The 24015-nt window shown below is 50.7% G+C and overlaps 1 protein-coding gene across 2 annotated transcripts in view; it reads right to left on the reverse strand.

The window, feature by feature from the left end:
• Positions 1-19761, reverse strand: part of Paqr5 (progestin and adipoQ receptor family member 5) — a 68344-nt gene extending 48583 nt beyond the window's left edge. For both annotated transcript variants that reach the window (XM_029482007.1, XM_021172362.2), the window contains exon 1: positions 19628-19761. The gene's annotated coding sequence lies outside the window, so the exon portion shown is untranslated. The remainder of the gene's footprint in view (positions 1-19627) is intronic.
• Between the last annotated feature and the right edge of the window lie 4254 nt (positions 19762-24015).

The following is a 24015-nucleotide window of genomic DNA, read 5'->3' on the forward strand; positions in this document are numbered from 1 at the left end:
TCTCTCTCTCTCTCTCTCTCTCTCTCTCTCTCTCTCTCTCTTTCTTTCTTTCTGTATATAAATTTTCCTTTACTTAGGGCTCCAAATCACACTTTTAAAATGCCATTTTGCAAAACACACATCTGTGAAGGACACAGGAATGGCCTGACCTGGTGCTAAAGAACCCTACGTGCCTTGACAGAGCTGGCAGGGAAAACATGTGCCCAAACCACCCGGGGAGTTTTACAGTATTACAGTTCAGTTACCTCACGCTCTCAGGGAGTCAGAGGAGGGGATGCCAGGCGACTGCAAAGCACAGCAAGAGCCCAAACGACTAAGGTTCTGGAACACAGGAAGAGGGGCAGAAGCCACGGAGCTGTTGAGGCCTTAAATACTCATATTAAAGCACCCAGGGCCCAGGGTCTCTGAGACCCTTCCTACCTGCTCATTGGCCCCCAGGCTAGGTGCTACAGCAGGCTCCTCCCTAAGACTGGAAAGGATCACAGAAAGTAACCACAGGCCCTGACTGCTAGTGCCAGCCTCCTAGTCTGCTAGGAGAGGCTGATTTTCCTACCTCCACCTTCTCTCCAGCTGCTAATCTAATCAGCAAGCAGCCTGAGATAAGGCAGCTGCTGTGTGGGAGGCTAGACAGAGAGGATGCAGAGGGAAAGTAAACACCTTCACACCCTGTGAACGCACTGTACCGTCCTCAAGTGCTACCTACCGGCCCCGTTATGCTTAGGGCTTAGGGCTCCCCACCTTGAATGAACAGCTTGGAGCTCTTGATGGGGAGCTGATCTTCACGTGAGGTGATGAGAAGAGGCTGGAGTTAGGCAGAGCCAGGGCCTGGAAACCTCCAGCAAGCCACCCAAACACCATGAAATCCCGGGATCTGATGGTCCTCTCCAAAGCCAGCCCCTCCTCTCTGCTCTACCTCCAGCTTTCTGATTCTGAGGCCCCAGCGTACCTGCAGAACAACCATCAAAGCCCGTTCACTGATTCTCTTCAGACCCTGTATGTCTTTTGCCCTTTATAAAGTCTCAGGCAAAAAGATCTGAGAGCACCTGCTTTGTGGTCCTCACACCACAGGAGCCATTTTTATCCTTCTTCTGTGCTACTCCTGCGGCTTTTAGATGACCGTGCACACATCCCTTACCTGCCTGGAAAGTTCCATTTCTTCCTTCATCATACCCCTCCCTCCACTGACCCCAGATGGCACCTTAGACTTAAGAACGGTCTAAGAGTCCAGCTGACCCAATCTGGGTGGCAGCCTCCTACCCCTCCCTCTGCTGGACCCTCAGCCAAGCCAAGAACATGGGAAATATACCTAAAGAGCTGTCCAAAGCTTGGGATGGGGGTGGGAGGTGGGTTCCCAGAACAAAGCAAGGAGAGGCTCAGGACAGAAGCAAGGCTTGGGGTAGATCCTAAAGCCAAGGTCACTTTGGCAAAAGAGAAAGTAGTATCTCTAGGGAGAAGAAAGGCCTAAAGCAGGAAAGCTGGTTGTGAACAGGGAGGCCTACGGGCTCTGGGTCTTGAGGTGCCAGAGATGGGAACAGAGCATGGCGGTGATGATGTGGTATGTGTGTGTGTGTGTATGTGTGTGTACTCTTGGGTGTACTCTAACTCCAGGCCACAGGGCTCTAGAGTGAGGGTCCAGGGAAATGGCATTCCTTCATCTTCAGGAAAAGCAGTCCCTGGCAATCATTAACATCTGACTTCGTCTACTGGACCTGGAGGTGGTGGTTATTAACCAGCAACAGCATGGGTGAGTAGATCCCATTATCATTACCCAGAGGAGACACACCCCAAAGGTAAGAATGGGAAGAAGGAAGTGTGAACTGCCAGGAAGGAAGTGTGAACTGCCAGGAAGAGGTCACCTGAGGGGATGGCAGGCATTCAGGCTGTGGCAGGAGAATGGGGAGGGGCCACCCAGACCCAGCAGGGAAAGGACATGATTAGCAAACAGATCCGAATCCAGGGAGGAGTTAGACAGGGGAAGACAGGACGACACCCTAGCCTGTGAGGCATTGACCTAGCCTGTGAGGCACTGACTGTTCTCGTGATGACAAGGGCTGCTTTCCCCAAGTCAGTTCTACCTGCAGAGCATCCTGAAGCCTTTTGTCTGTTTGACAGGATCTAGAGTCTCCTTGGATACATACTGCAAGGGAGTCTCTAGATTAGGTAAATTGAGGAGGGAAGACCAACCTTAACACTCTCAGCTGAAGAAAAAAAGAGGGAGAGCCAGCAGAGCAGCTGCATTCACCTCTGTCCCCTGACTTCAGATGCAGAGTGGCCAGCTGCCACCACCTCTTCCCTGCCTTGGTGGTCCTAACCCCAGCCCCCAAACTCTAGTCCAAATAAACACCCCCTTCCTTAAACTGCTATTTTCTTTTTCCTTCTCAGAGAGATGGCTCAGTGATTAAGAGCCCTTATTCTGACACAGGACCCAGGTTCACTTCCCAGCACCCACATGGACACCACCTCACAGCTGTCCCTAACTCCAGCTGCAAGGGATCCAGTGTCCTCTTCCTACCTCCGTGAGTGCCAAGCAAGCACACGGGGCACAGCAAACATGTAAGCAAAGCATTCACACACATAGTACTGGCTGTTTCTGTGTGTCAACTTGACACAAGCTGGAGTTATCAAAGAGAAAGAAGCCTCCCATGAGAAAAAGCCTCCATGAGATCCAGCTGTGAGGCATTTTCTCGATTAGTGATCAAGAGGGGGGATGACCCATTGTGGGAGGTGCCATCCCTGGGCTGGTAGTCTCAGGTTCTATAAGAGAGCAGGCTGAGCAAGCCAGGGGAAGCAAGCCAGTAAGTAACACCCCTCAATGGCCTCTGCATCAGCTCCTGCTTCCTCACCTGCTTGAGTTCCAGTCCTGACTTCCTTCGGTGATGAACAGCAGCATGAAGTGTAAGCTGAATAAACCCTTTCCTCCCCAACTTGCTGCTTGGCCATGATGTATGTGCAGGAATAGAAACCCTGACTAAGATACACATGAAAATGAGATCAATCTAAAAACAAAAGAGCAAAGAGAAAAGCAACCAAATGCAGAGGTGATAGGGCTTGAAATGTTCACACTCTTAGCTCAGAGTCCCCAGAAAGCTGCTTCCTCGGTGAGCTTGCACACTGCTGATTGCTGTGTGCAAGTATCCACGCACAGGGAGTGTTCAATACACATGTGTGTAATCTGGATTCAGTAAGGGCAAGTGTAGCCGAAGCTGTTGGGGCCCGAGCCCCCTCCCACCACAACCTTCTCCATCTGTCCCAGGCTCTAAGAGTTACCTGTTTTCCTTGTGTGTGCAGACAGGATGCTTCCTGCTCCCCCAACGTCTTGTGTAACACATTTTACACTATCTGAATGCAGCCATGGATTAAGAGCCCTGGCAGCTGACACGCACCATTAGGTATTGGTGCAGCATTATTAAACACAAGGTGTTTTTGTTGTTGTTGTTGTTGTGGGCTAAAATAAACTGTACCGCTCAAAAGCTCGTGAAGAGTGGCTGGGGAGGTAACTCGACCCTTAAAGTTGAAGCAAGATTGGAGTCTGGATCTTAAGTGGTCACTTAAATGCTGGGTGGGTGGGTGGGTGGGGGTATCATTGGCCTGAATCTAGAAAGGCAGAGATAAGACCCCAGAACAAGCTGGCTAGAAAAACCACGCAGCCAAATTTAATTGTGAGACTCTGACTCAAAAGGATAAGGCAGAGGAGCACTGAAGAAGGTTCCTGACACCAACCTTGGGTCTCTTTGTGAACCAGCATTTGCACTCACACGTGAAAGCACACACACACACACACACACACACACCAAAGGTGGAGGAGGAGAAGGAGGAAGAGGAGGAGAAAACTCATAATATTGGACACAATGTGTCTCTCTAAATCAGCCCCTAGAACAGAAGAGATGCATAACTCACCCTCTTTGGGAGCTGTCACCCCGAGTCACTGTGAGGCTCCAAGGTTGGCCTCAGAGGCTCCTGACTAAGTTCACTCAGAACCCAGGAGGGCTCACCAGAGGAACAAATGAGAAGCCAACAAGTAGATGACAAGGTGTAGAGAGGCAAAGGACACTACAGCTGTCCCTGAAGCCTGCACAAGGCACAGTGGCCCGAGCCCCAGCTGCTACTACTCACTGTGGAATTCCTCACTGTGCTTAGGAAGGGTAAGTGGGGTCTTGCTAGGAATGGTGGCAAGAAGAAAGCATAGCCATTTCCACAGTGAAGACACCCTGGTCCTCAGTGTCCTTCAGAGTGCCAGGGGACGTGGTGTGAAGTTGGGGATGTCCTTAAGGAGGGCATGAACTTTGACCTGGGTCTTTATACTCCTTGGCCTTGTAATGCCCTAGTGGGGCGGGCATCTGTGAGGAAGTGGATGTCGAGGGTTATGCCCTACGAACAGGGACAGGCCTACCAATCCCTGACACTATTATTAATGATACTCTGTTAGGCTTGCCAACAGGAGCCTAGCATCACTGTCCTCTGAGAGGTTCTACCCAGCAGCTGATTGAAACAGATGCAGAGACCAGCAGCCAAGCATTAGACAGAGCTCTGGGAGTCTTGCAGAAGAGTTGGGGAACGTATTGAGGACCCCGGGGGAACAGGGACTCCACAGGAAGACCAGAGTCAACTAACCTGGACCCTTAAGGGCTCCCAGAGACTGAACCACCAACCAAAGAGTATATACAGGCTGGACCTAACACACACACACACACACACACACACACACAGAGACATAGCAGATGTACAGCTTGGTCTTCATACAGCCCCCCTCCCAACCTGGAGCAGGGGCTCTCCCTAACTCTGTTGCCTGGCTGTGAATCCTGTTCCCCTAGCTGGGCTGTCTTGTCTGGCTGGCCTCAGTGAAGCCGGGCAGTGGTGGCACACACCTTTACCTTTAATCCCAGCACTTGGGAGGCAGAGGCAGGCAAATTTCTGAGATCAAGGCCAGCCTGGTCTACAGAATGAGTTCCAGGACAGCCAGGGCTACACAAAGAAACCCTGTCTCAAAAAAGAGGATGTACCTAGTCCTGCAGTGACTTGAGGTGCCAGAATGGGTTGATACCTGGGGGTGGGGGTCCTCCGTCTCAGAGGAGAAAGTGAGGAGTAGCTGGGGAGGGGCTGTATGAGTGGGGACTGGAAGGAGGGGGGCTGCAGCCCGGACGGAAAGTGAATACATAAATAAGTTAATGGGAAAAAAGTGCCATGGTCACGGTGTCTCGTCACAGCAATAGAACAATTACTAAGACAGAATGGAAATGGGGGTGTGTGTGTCATCAAAATACATTATATGCTTGTAGGAAATCCCCAAATTTACATATATATGTGTGTGGTATGTATATACACACATATATGTATACATTATACATATACATATATTTCAGTGCCCATCTCTGGCAAGCTTTTGGTATGTGACACTTTTGGTATGTGACAGTGAAGGCACAATCAGTCAGGGCTCTGGTTCAGGAAGCCCTTCAGCTTCCTGAGCAGGAATCACTTAACTCCAGAGACCATTAGTCGTTAGTCGGCTTGAGTTTTCACACAGGTAGGCTGGTGTTGAAACTGCAAAGCTAGGAGGCCAGCTCAGAATAAAAGGCAGCCTTTATTACCACACAGATCTTATCAGGAGAGTGCTTTCCCTGTGGAAGTCAACTTTGAGGTTTTGGGTCAATGAAAGACCTTATCCCAGCCCTGCAGAGCCCAGCCAGAGGCCTTAATGCCTCCCCTGCCCCATAGCCTCTGACACCTCTGCCTCTGTTCCTCTGCTCTGTCTAATCCCTGGATGACACCCTGGCAGTCTGGAGAAGAGAAGGCTCGAGTGGTCTGAACACCTCAAAGTCAGCAGAAAACTGGCTGAGAATTTGCGGCTGTGGAAAGAGGCTTGCCCAAGGTCTTACAACCAGCTGCTCAGGGAGTCAGCCCAGAAGCTTCGGTTTTGTGACATAAAAATCTAGAAATCAGAACACCTGCAACCATTCTGGGACAAAGATGGAGAGTAAACTGGGCCAGACTGGAAAGGGGAGGAGAAAGGGGAGGACCAAGAGAGAGATTCCACAGTTCTGACAATGTGTCAGACCATCTCGCAGGACAGACTAGAGCCCAGACAATGATGATGGGCAGGACCACCCCTTAGCCATACCTCTTGCCTCCTATGCAAAGCTGAACCTCATGGCAGGGCCGTGGATGAAACGGAGTGGGGAGGGTCCGGGGCTGGGGGAGGCGCTGGACCTCTTTACTTCTCACCGGACACAGTCGTATGAAGAAATCTCCCTTCTCTCCTTCTCTGACATGTGTAATTAGCCTCTCATGGACAGGAGGCTGCACCCAACTTGTGGGCTTCCAGGGCCCCCAAGCATCCCAAGTCATTCCAGCTGGGATCCCCAGGCTCCTCCATTGGCAGGGAAGGGGCATCACTCAGACCTCCTCAGGGGCAGGAGCTCACAGACACTCCACTGAGCCCACTCTGTCCTTTCAGTAGCTCCTTGTCTCCCCAGGGTGACCAACCACCATGCTCTGGCCTTGCTGTAATCCAACACTCAACTTGCCCCACGCTAGGGCAAGCCTGCCAGTCCATCCGTGCAGACTTCTGTCACTTTCTTCCCCTTCACTACCCCTCCTATCCACTGTCTACTGTGTTCTTCCTCTTTCCAGAAACCTCTCTGTCAGCCGCAGCTCATCTGGACCCTTGCAGAATATGCAGCAGGCCAAAACAAATCTAACACGTGCATTATGAGGCCGCCGTATGGCATTTGAACGAGATCTAGGCAAAGGGTTTGGTGAGTGTGGCATTATTTCCCAACAAATTTCGCTTTAAAAGGTACAGACCTCTTTTGGCAACAATGAGATAAATCACAAGGTGATGCTAGCAGTGGCCAGATCGGTTGGGGTGAGCATCCTGCAGAATAGGGACTCTGCTGTTCTCTAAGTCAAGCCACAGCCATCTTAGGGCACTCGGCTGTGCCCTCTTGCAAAATAACCATCTCAGCTGTGCTTGTTGGTTGTGTATACCTCCTCCAGGAGTGGTTGAGTTCACTCAGGGTAAGGCTTTGTCAATGGCACTGGGAAGCATGGGCAAGAGTCTCACTTCATCATGAGGAGCTGGTGTGGCCCCAGCCCAGCCCAGTGCAGAACCTTTAGCACAAGTGATGGCTCAGCCCTGCCCTGAGCCTGCAGCAAGACTTCACACACGGTCAGCTCACTCTTGGAGTGTGAAACCTTTTTCCAATAACCCATCCCAGGATGGTTCCGCACTCTCACCTTGGCCTGTTCCTACCCCACAATCAAAGAATACCCTCACTGGAAGTTATTGATAATGAGTGTCCATGCCCAACACACACAGAGAGACATACACTCACACCTACTCACACACATACATACACACACTCATACCCCCATTCACACACACACACACACACCCTCACTCACATACATACACACACTCACACATACACACATACTCACACATATATTCACATATACACAGAGAGACACACACACTGACACACACAGACACATGCACTCACACACAAGCACACATGCACACACACTCACATTCACACTCACACATACATTTATGCATACACTCACACACATACACACACATATACATTCATGCACACACACAGAGGCACACACATATATACATTGAGACACATGCACACACACACAGACACACAAGTACAGTCACATACTCATGCACACACATGCACACACACGCGCACACACACACATACACACACACACACCCTGTGCTTCCCACTTGCTTCTGGCCTTTCTTATTCCAATACCCACTTCATCTCCATTCTTCAGAGCCTCCTCTAGCCACCAGCCACCTCCTCCAGGAAGGCTTCCAAGAGAGCTTTTTAAAAGATCTATTTGTATGTATATGCATGCCTGTGGAATATAAACCATGAATGGCTGAGTGCTTGTGGAGGCAGGAAGAGGGCATTAAATGCTCTGGAGTTGGAGTTACAGGCAGTTGTGAACCACCCTGTCTGGATGCTGGGAACTGAACTCAGGTCCTCTGGAAGAAAGAGTGCTCTTAACTCCTAAGCCATCTCTGAGTCTTGGCTTACTGAGCACTCACACAGTGAGCTGACTCCCTTACTCCTTATATTCCACAGCTTCCTAAAGCATTTCTAGGACTTGACACATGGACTCAGGTGAGTGGCTACACAGAGAAGAAGCAATGCCATTGGAAGCTGACTGTCTTGCTTACATACTTTCCTATAGGGAGGGGGCTCTGCCATGTAGGGACTCCGGAACACCATCAGTGTATGGAGCCAGGAGCAGTTAGGGGAGGTCTGGGTCCCTGGGAAAGGTGAGGGAGTGCAGGGGAAAGGGCTTGGAACAGGCTGGTTTAACTGGTTAGTTAAGAGCCATCCCACTGCACGGGCTCCTGGCCTGGTATCTGAGAGCGCAAGGAAACCATGGTCCCCAGAGCAGACTCAGACCTCAGGGTGACTGACAGAAGCTAAGGACACAAATGGGACCTAAGAAGATACAATGGCAACAGAAGTCTCGTCCCTCCCCCATCTAGCTCTGACTCTGAGACCATCTACGGCTCTTTCTTACACAGCAGACCCTGCCCATGGACCAGATTTCATCCTTGGGTTAACTCAGCCATCTCCCTTGTCCCTTCAATGTGTAGCCACCAACCTCTAGGCACATGGCATCTTCCTTTACACTTGGCCCAAGAGGAGGTTCAAGTCCTTTCCCTGTTGCCCCAAGATCATCCCTGGTCCTATCCTAGGGTCTTGTTCTATACCACTACCACTGCCTTCACTGGGACCTCCATCGCAGAGACCCCTGCCGGCCAACTAGGAAATTACCTCTCACCAGCACTCAATCCTTACAATTTAGAACTAACAGCAAAACCCAGAAAACAGACTGGAGAGATGGCTCAGTGGTTAAAATCATTTGTTCTTGTAGGGGACATGGGTTCGATTCCTAGCACCCACATAGAGGCTCACAACCACCCATAACTCCAATTCTAGGGCATCCAATGCCCTCTTCTGACCTCCAGGGGCACCAGCCATGTATGTATGTATTATGTATCGGAGCATAACGTTCACACATATAAAACAAAATAAATTAGTCTTACCCCCGACACACACACACACACACACACACACACACACACACACACACACACAGCAAAAGCTTCCTTGACCCAACAAAGGAGGATGACTTATAAGTTACACTCCAGAAAAAAAAAAAAAAAAAAGACAAATTTTCTTGGTTACATAAAGGTTTCCTCCAAGACTGGTAGAGCTCTGGCCTAACATCCACAAAGCCCTGGGTTTGATCCTCCAGTACCCCATAAACCGGGCAAGGTGGTGCATGTTTGCAATCCCAGCACTCAGGAAGTAGAGGCAGGAGGATCAGAAGTTCAGGGTCATCTTCAGATGCATAGGGACTTCAAGCCTGGTGTACGTGAGACTTTGTCTCAAAAGGGGAAAAAACAAGCAGAGATTTCCTTTGATTCAGTAAGGTTTCCTCTAATTCAATAAGAAACCAAAAAACCTGAGGAAATTTTTGGGTGAAACATGAACAGACTGTTCACAGAAAGGGAAGTACAAAAAGCTCCCGTCTGTCTTGCTCACCTTGCTCATGGTAAGAGTTTATGCAAGCTAAGACGACATAGATCAGGGCGGGTGAGCAAGACGGCACAGCAGATGAAGATGCTTGCTACCAAACCTGGCCATCTGAATTTGATCCCTGGTATCTATGCTGGAAGAGAGAGCCAGCTCTTATTCGTTGTCCCTTAACATTCATATGTGTGCGATGGCACATACACTTCCCACACACAACAACAAAAAAAACCAAACTTGTTTATTATTATTATTATATTGAACGTCTACAGTCCTAGCATTTAGGAGTCCAAAGCCAGAGGATTGCAAGTTCCAGGATATCCTGGGCTATACTGTGAGACCCTACTTCAAACAAACAAACAAACAAACAAACAAAGCAAAAACTACAAGGGGAAACCATGTTTTCTCTCCGGATCAGTGAATCAGTTTGATGACACTGAACGTCACTGGCGGGCCACTCCATGACTGGGACATTACCTCACATACAGCCACCTGCGTTCACAAAGTGACTCAGGTACAAGGTGACCCTGTGGAATATCCTGGGTGGAGCCAAAAGACTGAATGTGGCAACCTGTATTCTGGACCAGAAAGAAACGCTCTGTACAGACGAATAAGACCTCACAATGGTTAAATGGAAAAATAAAGAACCAGGCAGAAAACACAAGATCCGATGAACACCCTAAGCCACCTAACACCGTCCATTCTGCCTTCTGCAGTCCCCTCAACCCCCCATGTCACAAATATTTGGGGAAACCCGCTGCCCTCCCCCCTGCCGCCTTTGGGTGGGTGTCTCTGGTTCGCACCTGACTTGTCTGAGCTCTGCAGGTGGTACAGCAGCCTCCCCAGTCCAGTGTGAACACAGCTCCCACTCTGAAGCTTATTCCTGCTCTGACCTTGTTCCCGGGCAGAGCCTGGAAGCATGGCTCGTGCCTGAGAGAGGAGGAGACTGAACCCCACTTGACTTTTCTGTCCTTGGCTCAGCCTCCCAGTCAGGACTTTCCAGTGGGTCCCATGGCTTCAGTAGTCTGGGTACTGCTAACTCTCAAGGTGTGTATCCAGCAAAACCCCGTATCTTCAACCAACACATGCCCAGGTGTGACTCACTAGCTTCCAGCCACTTTTGCTCTGCACGTCTGGGAGGTTCCCTTGCCACTGTGGTGTCAAAAGCCTCTCAGCCATTGAAATATTGCTAAGCCATCTCTGAAATATACCTAAGACCCGCCCACTTTCCCTTTTCCACTACAGCTCATCTAACTAAAGCCTTCATCATCAGATTCCAGCTTCTTTACTGGTCTCCCTTTATGTGCCCTCCCCCAAGACCTTTGAACATCCCTTAACCTACGCCTTGGTAAGTGTTCCCCAAAGACCCATGGGTTAAAGACATGGTCACCGGAGCATAGCACTGTTGGGAGGAGATAGAACCTTTAAGAACCTTTAAGGTGTCTAGGGTGAAGTCTGCCAGACAAATGAAGGTGAACCCTTGAATGGGATCTTGGAACATAACCATGGATCTTGGATCCATTCCTTTCTCTGCCTCCCAGCCTGTTAACCGCCTTGTGCCTATCACAGGCCCAAAGCAACAGAGCCAAGCAACCATAGATGGTGCTCCCCACACTGCAAGCCAGAATAAGCCTTTTCCTGGCCAAGGTGATTATCTCAGCTATAAGGTTAATTAGGTCCATCTTGGTGACAGACAGAGGGAATCTCCACCTCGGCTTAGCCTTGGCGAATTTAGATTAGTGTCTTCTCATTCGCCTTTCTGACCAGGTGGCAAGCTCACCTGGTATGTGTGTATGGGGGGGCAATTTTGCTCCCCAGAGAACAATGTCTGCCCCCATGGGGGTGTGGCTACTCGCAGCTTGCCAGAAATGTGGCTGAACACTCTACAGTGGTTCCTTTACACTAAGGAGATCCGAGGAATTTGCTGGACCAAAACACAGGCCATGGGATGGGGACACAGCTTAGCTGGAAGTCCTGGATTCCACCCCCTGCACCGTGTAAAACAGTCTTGGCAGGTCATACCTGTAACGCTGGCATGAAGGAGATGAAGGCCAGAGGATCAGGAGTACAAGGTAATCTTAAGCCACATATGACTTCTGGGCTTGTCTGGGCTAAATGGGGCCTTATCTCCAAACCAAAACAAACCAAAGGAACCAAAAGAGGCAGACATCAGGGGTGCTGAGAAGCCCCACGTCACACAGCCAAGGCCCGGGACACATTGTCACTGCACGCTCTATTTCTCCTGCATGCCACCTATCAACATTCAATCTTTAGCAGTGCAAAGGTACTGGCCCGGTTCCAGCCTGGGCTTTATGGAATGAAAAAACGAATTAAAGTCATAGCTCATGTTCATCTGTGTCCAGTTCTCAGGGCATAGGCACAGAGCCTGGAGCTTGACAATCAAATGTGTGGACTGATAAGACATTCCCGGGGCAGGTCACATGCCCTGGTCTCTAGTTCTCTTAGGCCTTCAGTGCCACTGTCTTAGTTAGGGTTTTACTGCTGTGAACAGACACCATGACCAAGGCAAGTCTTATAAAAATCAACATTTAATTGGGGCTGGCTTACAGGTTCACAGGTTCAGTCCATTATCATCAAGGCGGAAGCATGGCAGTATCCAGGAAGGTATGGCACAGGCAGAGCTGAGAGTTCTACATCTTCATCCAAGGGCTGCTAGTGGAAGACTGACTTCCATGCAACTAGGGTGAGGGTCTTAAGCCCACACCCACAGTGACACACCTATTCCAACCAGGTCACACCTATTCCAACAAGGCCACACCTCCAAATGGTGCCACTCCCTGGTCCAAGAATATATAAACCATAGCAAGCCACGCTATGGCAAGTCATGTCCCTTGACTGTCTGACTTCTCACTCTTGCCTTCTCACGCTGATCAAACGCTGCCTCCCAGTTCATTCCCCCTGGGTAGTCTCCTAGGCCCTCAGACCCACCAAGCCCAAGATGATCCGCTCCTACCTTCTCAATCCACCGGTCCTCCTAGAATCTCAACCAGAAACAGGCTGCATTGGCCACTGAGCCAGGTGTCCATCTACAAACCTGAAGATGAACCCCGCAAGCAGCCACCACCACCCCAGGCATTGTGGTACCTCCTGGTTTTCTATCCATAGGGTGTTCTCACCTCCAGCCTCTTTCTCTCCCAGTTCACCTGCTTTATACTTCCAGCCCCATCCTAGTAGGATGGCAATCAACCTGCTCATCTCCAGCCACAGCCTCCGAGGCCATAAACCTCCAAACCAGTCACTCCTGCTGTAAGTTAGAACTTTCCTTCTGTCCACCCTCTTAGATGTCCAGAGAGGCCATTTATCCCTGAAACTAATGTCAAACACCCCTCCTTGAAGCAATCTACACATAGGCACATGCTCATAACCCTAGCACTCAGGAGGGTGACTAGGAGAATTGCAAGCTTCTGGCCAGCCTAGGCTGCCAAGGAGAGCCTGTTGCAAGAGACTTAAATTTTTTTGAATTGCATTTATTAATTGTGCGTGTATGCACGCATGCACAACAATCACATGGAAGTCAGAGGATGATTTTCAAAAGTCTGTTTTTTTCTTTCCACCATGTGAGCCCTAGGATTGGTGACAAATCCCTTTAGTCAGTGAGCCAGCCCTTTAGCCAGTGAGCCATATCTCATCCAGTCCAGACCTATCTCAAAAAGCACACAAAATTCTAAATGTATTCTTCCTCTATGGCCAGCAGCTCTATGTCAGGTCACACACTCCAAAAGGCCCAAGTCAGAGACTCCGCACTTGTCTACTTGGCTCACTCTAGAATCATCCACAGTAGCCTACGGGTGGCAGCAACCCAGGTGTCCAGGGAGCTGAAGAACAGGCACCCAGAGAATGTGGTCCATAGCTACCACAGAAGGAAATTCTGACTCAGGCTACAACGTGCACTAACCACAAGGAAATCAAGAGGTCAACCACAGAAAGACAGACAACTGGATTATTCTGCTTACTACAAATGCTGCAGCCTTCCTCCTTCTGTGTTCCCCATGTGTGCATCTTTAAATGGCAGACCATTCGTAGTCAAGGGTATACAAGTAGTGGTGTCCCCAGCTAGAACCTCCAAAGATATTCTCAGGAAGAGAGGGAGAAGACAGGTATACACAGACATGCTTCTTGTCTGCTGCCAGGAGAGGCTATATGCTGCTTCCAGACTGTCAGCCAGAAGGGGTAGGCACTAGACACATCACCTTGACCTTGGACCAGAACTGTGAACCAAATAAACCTTTCATTCAAAACTTAGGCCATAGCAGTATTGTGTGATGTGCCATAGAGAAGAGGGTCATACTGCTTGATAAAAGGTACCATCAGCTGTCAGTCACAGAGTCTGGAAGCAGAGGGGCTGGACAGTGGGAAGTTGGTGTGTAGTGGGTGTAAAGTTCTAGCTGGTAAATGATGAAATCATGAAGCCGGATGGTGGTGTCAGCTACAGAATAATATGAATGTGCTTGCTGACAATTAATTGTATCTTTTAATACCCCCAAAACAGAGCTTGGGGGATGGTTTAACCAGTAAGGAGCTTGCCTTGTGGGATACCCAGAACCCATGTAATTAAAAAAGCCAGGTATGATGGCAAATACCTATAATCCCATGTTAGAGGGCCTAGCCTACTTGGTTAGTTCTAAATAAAAGTAAGAATGCCTATCTCAAAAACCAGGTATATGGTACCCGAAGAATAGCAGCTGAGGACAGCCTCTGGATGCCACAGGTGTGCATGGCCCATGTAGGTACACATGTGCACACATACATACATACATACACACACACACACACACACACACACACACACTTTGTCAAAATGCGAATTCTATATTCTATGTGTTTTACCACAATAACAAAGAGACAAGTATCAAGGCTACCCTCACCGTACCTCCATCTCTCCCTCTTGTGGAGCTCCTGACACTGCCACCATCTCCCCCCGAAGGACCTTCCTCCGGTAGAATTCCCTCCAGCACACACATGGATGACTATACCCTTGTGGCTGGCCACGCCCTCCTCTGTACACTTGCACAGGGTGGTGACTGACTTGGGATTAGGGGTCTCTGCAGCCCGGGGAGCCTTCCCAGTATGTAGCCCACAGCCCAGAGCTGACTTGCTTCTGGAAGACTGTAAGCAATTGTAATTTCCTTCGAGGATTCATCAACAATCCTAGCACCCAACCCTAAACCTGTCAAAATAAATCTTCTGTCCTTCCATTAAGCAACAAGGTCAGAGTGGGTTTCCGTGGGCAGAGTTAATAAACAGCTAACATGGGAGGAATAACCAAAACACAGATGGGGTGGGTTGGTTGAAGTGTGAGCTTGCTGGGCTGATTCACTTCCTGTGTCCCTCCCCAGGGCAAGGAGAGGGGAATGTGAAGCAAGGCAGAGCCTTCATCACCACACCGCCCTGGACCAGAAGGTTGTTGACCTCATATGGGATCCAGACCACAGGCCTGCCTTCTACCTCTGCCCCCTTCTTAAGTAACTCAAGGTCTAGAGGCTCTCAGCATAAGGTCCATCAGCCTTGCCTTCCCTCTGACCTGTCTCCGTTATTCCTCATGCATGCTCAGGGCACGCACATAGGACTAGCTGGAAGCCCTTTTGCCTCAAGAGAAATCCTGGCGGGGGGAGGGGGGGGAGAGGTCTTCAGAGACCATCTAATACAGTTGTTCTCAACCTGTGGGCTGCAACCCCTCTCGGAGAGTCGAATTACCCTTTCATAGGGGTTACACACCAGATATCCTGCATACTGGGTATTTATATTATAATTCAGAACAGTAGCAAAATTACAGGTATGAAGTAGCAATGAAATAATGTTATGGTTGGGGTTCACTACAACACGGGGAACTACATCGAAGGGTCTCAGCATGAGGAAAGATGAGAGCCACTGATACAACACAACCCTTCTCAACCAGAGGCGATGCTGCCTGGGCGCACATCTGGTGAAGTCCAGAGGCATTGCCAGATGTCAAAAAGGACCCAGAAGCCCGGCATAGTGTTACATGACTTTAATCCAGGCAGAGGCAGGCAAATTGCTGTGAGTCTGAAGCCAGCCAAGTGCTATATATTTATATGACCCAGTGTGTGAGTGCTGACTGCTCTTCCAGAGTACCTGAGTTTGGTGTTCAGCACCTACATGGCGGCTCATGCCATCTATAACTCCAGTTTCAAGGGATCTGATGCCCTCTTCTCTGCTGGTATCTATGGGTACTGTATGCAAGTGGTACAAGACACTCAGCAGGCAAACATCCAGATATAACACAGATATATGTATGTGTTCGTGTGTGTGTGTGTGTGTAATTTTTTCCAAGGGACTCAGATTTGATGTGCTGTTGTATAGAGGCCAAGGGCACAGGGAAACACTCACTATGGCACAGGACAGTCCCCTCCTCTCTGCCTCCCAATGGTAATGGTGCTAGAGGTGAGATGCCTTAATAGAATCCAAGGTACTCTGACAGATGAGGGAACTGAGGCTCGGAAAGAGACGGGACCAGTGTCACAATGCCAGCTGTAAAGTGTTAGAACCAGAACCCGAGGAAGCTGTGTGCCAGCCACACTGGCCTTCAGACACTGGGAACATAGTCAAAGCCAAGGCCACAGTTAGTGACAGGCTACTGAGGCTGCTGGATTTCAGTCTCTGGGCTCTGGGAGCTATGCAGTTGGGCTCTGTGTCTCTGACAGGCTTCCACTGAATTCTCCAAGTTGCAAGGGGCACCTTGGCTATGAGCTACTAATTAACCAAAGGTGTGTGTGTGTGTGTGTGTGTGTGTGTGTGTGTGTGACCTTAAGGGACAAATGCCCTGCCTGAAGCTCAGGCAACTCTCATTCCTCAGGTACTCACAGTCTAGAGCCTGCTTTGGGTGATCCTGGCCTGGTCAAGGTCAGAAGGCAGGAGAATATTACAAACTAAAACCCAACTTGGCAGACAGCACAGGGATGGGGATAAAACTGGGCCACCACTTCAAGGGAACACCATTCTTCCCCCAAGTGCAAGAAACTATTGAAACTCTTACATGCAATGGCTCCCCTCTGCCAGCCTGCATACTTTCATAACAATCTCCTTGTCCCTTTCTCCAAAGTCCCAACACTGTCTCCAAGTGAGGGCCAGACACTAGGCAGCAGGGTGGACCTAGAGTCATGAAGCATCGAAACAGGCAGCGTACTTTTCCATCCACTGTGGTGGAAAGTCACTGAACTGGTAGGAGAAAGCCAACATACCAGGGAACAGAAAACCAGGTCTCCGTCATGACTCCCCCCACCCCAGAGGGCGGCAGAGAACTAGGTGGGTCTACAATGGCCTCAGATATAGGAGAAGGCCCACCCTGACACATTCCTTCTGGTGAAGCCTTAGTGAATCCCTGACTGTCTGCTCTTCCTCCCCACCCCCCTGTAAGCCCAACAAGTCAGGAAATCACACATTCTTCAGGCTGGGCTTCTGTACTTTCTGCCCCAACGCCAAGGTCCAGCAGGTGCATTCCAGCTCTGACAATGAACAGAGCTGTCTGGGGGGTCAAAGGCAGGGCTGGGGCAAAAGCCAAAGCTCTCTGGGTCACCCAGAAAAACTGCTTTGTGTATGAGGGTATGCATCTATCTCTCCCCTGCCTCCAGGATCTCCTGAATTCCTAGGGGAGCCTCTGAGCTCCCCACAACCTCTGCACGCACTTCTCAGACTGGCCTATTAGCTTAGCCCGGCTGATCTTAGCCTCTACCCCTCCTCCGGAAACTGGGCTTGCCCCTCCTAGGACCTTCCCACTGGCCCTTGCAGAGGCCATCAGATCATGAAGCTGTCCATCTAGGTGATTCTTGAAGGCCCTGGCCTGAGTTCTGGGAGCCCTCCTTCCTCTCTCCTTTTCTGGTTCTTGCTTCTATGGCTGGGTGCTCCTCTCCTTACATTGGAAGAAAGAAGGAGAGAGGGTCAAGGCTCTCCAGGTCTCATGAATTCTGGCAAATTTTCTTCCTGTAGAGATTACTTTCCATCAGTGAATACTTCTTACAAAGCTACTGTGTGCCTCTGGTGAGGTCTACTCTCTGAGGGATGCTAAAATGCGGCTACAGCTCAAAAGGGAGACATAAAGCCCACCTAGAGAATCCCCCACCGTGCGCGCGCGCGCGCACACACACACACACACACACACACACACACACACACACATTCATACATGTCTCCTGTCGGGTGTGCTCTGCAGCATGCAGATGCCTTCAAAGCACCCACCTGCTCATAAAACTTTATTTATCACTAGGGGAAACTAAGGCAAGAAAAGCAAATCCCTTCCCCCCTCCCTGGCAACCCTGCAGGGTGGTAAGAATCCAGGAGAGGCAATAGTAATTAATGTTTTCAAATGAGACCCTCTGAGGAGTGGGGAGGAAGTCCACTAGGTGAGTGGGAGTCTCTCAACCTCCAGCTCCGGCGAGGGACAGGCTGTCCACTTCACCCAGCACCCTGCTCTTCCTTGGCTCTACAAGAAGTAAGTATAGTTTTATATACTGCTCCAAGTAGGGGCAGAGTGTGAAGGCATCTGGGAGTGTGTCCACAGTTTTCTGGTGCTAGCTTTCAAACGTTCTTCTTGATCTTCCAGGGCAGAGTCCTGTCTACTGGAAAAAGAACTCACCCGTGTCTGGTTAACTCACGATGGTCTGGCTCTGTTTCTTCCCTGTGCCAAGTACTATGGATACAGAAGGGACCGCAGGTCCTGCCTCCCTCCTGCTGTCAGGGGAGCTTACCAAGGGGCTAGCTGGGGCTTGGCAGACTTTCCTAAGGGGATTTGGATTCTATTTGAAAGTGCCCTCACCTTACACACTTCTGGACGTCAAGGGAGCAACTGGCTCCTGCCAGTCAAGGGCATAACCAGAAAAGGACCAGCAAAATGGCTCAGTGGGAAATTGTGCTTGCTACCAAGCCTGACAACCCAGTTCAATCCCCAGGCCCCACATGACCCCTGCAACTTGTCTTCTGATTTCCACATGTACCCCACCACCAAGCACAATAATAAAGAAATACAGTAATCTTTTAAAATGCAGAAGCCCCTGGTCTAAGAGACCATGGCTGAGGCCCACCACTCTGCTTGGGTCAAACACTTTAACCTTTTGGGGTCACCTTTCTTTCTTCACCTTTCTACCATCTGCTTGGTTTGTCCCCGCGGAAAAGTGAAATCGGGGTGTCCATGTCAGCCATGATGGCTGCTTTAGGATCCACCCAGTCTCCCCTCTCTTCTTTCTGGCTCTTGGGGAAGGCTAGGCTTTCTTCTTTCCACCAAGAATTTTGTGGGCTCCAGTGCTCTGCACCTGTAGGCTGCAGCCCACCCACCTCAGGGTGTAGGCTCCTCAGTCTGGGGTTTGAGAGTGCTGGGATGGGCATCAATAAGGACCTGGCCTGACCAAACAGAATGAGACAGGAAAAGGAAAGGAAAGGAAAGGAAAGGAAAGGAAAGGAAAGGAAAGGAAAGGAAAGGAAAGGAAAGGAAAGGAAAGGAAAGGAAAGGAAAGGAAAGGAAAGGAAAAAGGAGGGGAGGGGAGAGGAGAGAAGAGAAGAAAAAGGAAAGGAAAAGAAAAAAGAAAAGAGAGGGGAAAAAACCCAGCTTCCTGTGTCTGGGTACCCTCTTTATCAGGGCGCAGAGCTGCCTCCTTGGGCACAAAACTGTACCACCTTACCCGCACACTATCTGACTATTCATAGCGTGCGTCTGGCGAGAGGAGGCGGGAAGTACACATATAAACATCCCTAAAGCTTAAGAATTACCAACTGTCAGACTCCATCCCAGGACTTTTTTTTTAAGGGATGGAGAGCCAGGATGGGGAGGGTGTCTGCTTCGTTGATTAATTATGAGAAAAACTGGTATTTAGAAAGGCTGGGGGAAAGGCCTCCCCTCTTCACGTGGGCTCGAGGTGCGCGGGTGCAAATGTCTGCTTGGCAGTTGCCTGATGCACCACCGTCCAAGAGCAAACTTTCAAGATCCGTCTTCAAGTAGCACCCTGGCTCCGTGGCTCAGTGGCAGAGAATAGGAGCGTGAGGACGGGGACCCATGGGGGGCACTGGCCGGGAGTTCCGCCCTCGGTTACCTGAATTCTGAGGCTCACTGGCGTCCAGTGGATAGGGCGTAGAGACGCAGCAAGAGCAGATCCGAGACGGGCTACTCCTCTCAGGCCAGCGCGGGCCCCCAAGCGCCTGGGAACTGCACCTGGAGCACCCGGCGCGGCGCGCCCTCCTGTCGCGGGTCCCCGCCCAGGCTGTCCCGGCAGGGGCGGGGCGGGGCGGCCTCTGGGAGGAGCCGAGCGATGGGCTCTCCTCCCAGCTCCCTGGCCTCGCCAGGCCTCGTGCACCGAACCCTAGACCTCTTCTCCTTCAAAGTCTCCCGCGTCCCTTCAGCCTCAGGTGCCCCTTAGCTGGAATTTGAGGTACACAAGGTTCTCTTTCGCATCCTGTACTCTCTGGTAGGTACTCTACACTACTCTTACCCTTAGATCTGAGGTCTGGGAGCCCGTAGGCCACCTTGCAGCTCACTGAAGGATAGGAAAGCAACTGCCTGACCCCATGGTCCTCTCCTCTGCTGAGAGGCCCCCGGCTGATGATGACCCCTGCCATCAGACCACTTAGAACAGTGGGTCCTTGGCAACCCCTCTACTCTTGTCCGCAGGCTCGGTGTCTCCAGTCCTAGGTTCCCAGATTGGAAGATGTTAAGCATGACCTTCTACCAGCTAGTGGACACAGAGAGAAGAGATGAAGGGACACAGAAGACAAAGAAACCCGGCTCTGGGAAACTGGAAGCTGGTTCCTCCAGGTGCTGAAGAACAGCCCAAAGCCACTTCCTCCTTCTCCCACCCCACAGCAGGCAATCAATCTCCAGGATCAATCTGGAAGGCTCCAGTGGGCAGTGGGCAGACTCCGTGGTCCTCCCTGAAGTTGCTCCCTTTTGCTCCCTGTCCTGCTTTGCTGGCAGGTATGCACACCAGGAAGAACAGGAGACTGTCCCAGACTCTAGTCAACTCTGACCTTGAGCAAAGCTCTGGTCCCTTCTAGATCTGTTTCTGAATGAAGTCAATGTGATGTGTTGGAACAAATCTCTCTCTCTCTGTGTCTCTGTCTGTCTGTCTGTCTCTGTCTCTGTCTCTGTCTCTGTCTCTGTCTCTCTCTGTCTCTGTCTCTGTCTCTCTCTCTCTCTGTGTGTTGGTTGGCCAGTGAGTCCCAGGGGGGTTCACCTGTCTTTACTTCCCAGTGTTGGGATTACAAGCATAAGTTACTAATTCTTGGTTTCTTCCTTCCTTCCTTCCTTCCTCCCTCCCTCCCTCCCTCCCTCCCTTCCTTCCTTCCTTCCTTCCTTCCTTCCTTCCTTCCTTCCTTCCTTCCTCTCTCTCGCTCTCGCTCTCTCTCTTTCTTAATCTGTGTGTCTCTGTGCCTTGTGCCCACAGAAATAAAAACACAAAAAAGGCGCTGGGTGTTGGATTCGCCTGGATTACAGGTGGTTGTGCGCCACTGATGTGGGTGCTGCGAACTGAACCCTGATTCTCTGCAGGAGCAGCTCTCGATGCTGAGTCTTCTCTCTAGCTCCCCACCCCCTTCTAAACATGGACTGTGGAGATAGAACACTCTTTTCTTGTTTGAAAGGCAAGCACTTTACCAACTGAGCCGTCTCTCTAGCACTCCCAGATCTAATTGCTCAAGGGGAAAGTGGCTTAGCCATGTAGGCAGGCAGGCAGGCAGGCATCCTGTGCACACCAGAGTTTGACAAGTGGGTGGAAAATGGGCTCTCTGCTGAGCTCGACCTTGAGTGAATCCACTAGATGGAGATGCAGATCTCTGCTTTGTCTTCCCAAGGCTGTTGGCAAAGGCTTCCCTCCATCCATCCCCCACCTCCACCCCACGCCCCCCCCCTGCCCAAGCAGGTATGGCAGTAACAGAACCACCAGCCCTGGGTGTCCTCTGATATCATCTTTTGATTGTGGCACTGGAATGGGCTTTGGAGGCAGATGAAAGCATGTAGCAACCTCTGGAAGGCCTCTTTGCATTCCCTACAGGAGCTGCAGAGCCCATTGTGTGGGCTCGCACCCCACTATCTGTAGCTGAGATGCCCGATGCCCAATCAGAGTCCTGCCCAGTGCAGGCATGTCAGGAGAAGCAGGCTCCTAATTTCAGTGCATGTGTGGTCCTTGGTGACTAATTCATTAGCATGTCATAATTTATGACAGCCTTGCAGATCAGTACCATAGATAACCATCTCTGCTCTCAGGGAGTTCAGAGACTAGCTGAATGATAAAAACACCACATGCAGGGCTGGAGAGACAGATCCATGGTTAAGAGCACTTGGTGCCCTTAAAGAGGACCTGGGCTTAGTTCCCAGCATCCACACCAGGCAGCTCACACTGCCTGTAACTCCAGTTCCAAGTGATCCAAGTTCACATGGTCCATGTCCAGATCCTCAGGCACACACACGTTATATCAATGTGGCTAGCTAGCTAGCCCTTTAAACACATGGAACAGAGAGACAGGGATGGTGAGCACACAGGAAGATCAGAGCAGGGGGAAGAGAAACGAGAGAGGACTGGCATAGACAGCACAGAGAAGAATTCTGACAGTACTGGGTTCAACTCACAGGGTCATATTGGGGAAGTAGAGACCTCGAGCCCAAGGTCACGTGGTCGCAGTACATAGGTAGCAGAATTGAATGTAGACCCAGGTCCTCAGGACCAAGTGTTACTTTAGAAATCCTGTGTAACCCAAGGAAATGCGGAGCCTGGGAAGTACGGGGTGCCAAGGCAATGCAGAAATATGGGGTGCCATGAAGTGGAGGAAAGGGAAAGCCAGGGATCAGCAGTGGGGAGGGCCTCAGCACTGAAATTAGTGGGGCAAGCAGCCAGGACAGTGGCAGGATCTGCAGGGAGGGAGTGGCTCGGAGCAGGAAAGCCAGGCTGACAACTGCAGATGTAGACTCATTTTAAGCCCTACCTACCTCTGGAAGGTACTCCCTGCAGATGCTGCAGAACCCATAGTATGGGCATGCACCCCACTCCCAGCAGCCAAGGAAAACAGAGATGTCCAATGCCCACCCAGAGTCCTGCTCAGTGCAGGCATGTCAGGAGGAGAAGCAGCCTCCTAATTTCAGGGCACGTGGTCCTTAGGGGAACAGGAGGACCAGATACCCTTGGAGAGACATGGTCCCCCTAAATGCCCCAAAAGACTGCAGGCTGTCTGCCAAGAAGGTGTCGGGCAATGTGATCAGGGTGAGCTCCAAAAATTAGGCTATCTGTATCCAAACAGCCCTGGGCAGGGTGCTTCTCTTCCCCAAGCCCTGGTGTCTACATCCCGAAGCAGCAGGCGACCTCTTCCTTCCCAGGGTCATGGCATGGCTGCAGATCACACCTGGAAGCATTGTGCGAGCACAGAGCATGGAGTAGATCTAAAATGTGTAGGGGCATTGGTTTTTCCCCACCAGCCTCAGCCTTGGTTCGTGGAGGTGGCATGTCGGCCTGTGTGAGCAGAACTCACACTGCAGGGATCTGCAGCTGTCAGGGGTGGCCCAGAGATGGTGGGGAGGATGGGGTCTGTCTCTCTCTGACATGTCTACAAACTAACTCAAAGGAACCGGCCCACTCCATGTGACCTGAGATCCACCATCTTGCCTTTCCTCAGGTATTAGATGTCTCCTCCTGGACCACTACCGCAGGAGGCCTGCCTTCAGGAGATTTGCTAGCTTCTTCTAGACTGGGACCAGACCATGACGCCTCTCTGTGTATGTTCAAAATTCCTGGAATAGGCTAATGAGATGGCTCAATGAGTAAAGGAGCTTGCCGGGCAAGCCTGCTGTTTGTTCTCCCACTGTGGAAGGAGGGAACTGACTCCCGAGAGCGGTCGTATTCTTGTATGCCTCTGCAGTTGCACACTGTACACGCACATAAATAAAAATATGAAAATCACGGAAAAGGCTTTGTTCAAGTCTGGGTGGTGACATATACCTGTAATCCCAGTGCTCAGGGGACGAAGCAGTGAGACCCTATCTCAGAAAGGGAGGGAGGGATGGAGAAGTGGAGGGAGGGAAGGAGAAAGGAAGGGAAAGAGAGAGAAGAAAAGAGGAAGAAAAAGAGGGGCGGGCCAGGGGAGAAGAGAAACAGTCCTCACCTCTTTTAGCTTCATCTTCCAGATGTTTCTGAGTTTGCGGCCGGTCTCTCTGCTCTCTGCCTCCATCTTCACACAGCTGTCTCCACGTCTCCATGTCTAAGGACAGAGAGGACAACTCTTTGGGTCAGAACAGTCTGAACTTCATGACACCTGCAGACTTTCCTTCCACCCTGGTCACTGTCACAGCAGTAGGAACGAGGACAGCCCAGAACAGTATACGTTCCTTCCCACTGCAGTGCAGGGTGGTGTAGCACTGACAGGCTGCCTTTCCATCTGGGCCTGGACAGAAGCTCTCACAGACTCGACTCCCTCTTAGTGGTATCACAAAGGAGGAAAA

This window comes from Mus caroli, chromosome 9, assembly GCF_900094665.2.
Source record: "Mus caroli chromosome 9, CAROLI_EIJ_v1.1, whole genome shotgun sequence".
Lineage (NCBI taxonomy): Eukaryota > Metazoa > Chordata > Mammalia > Rodentia > Muridae > Mus > Mus caroli.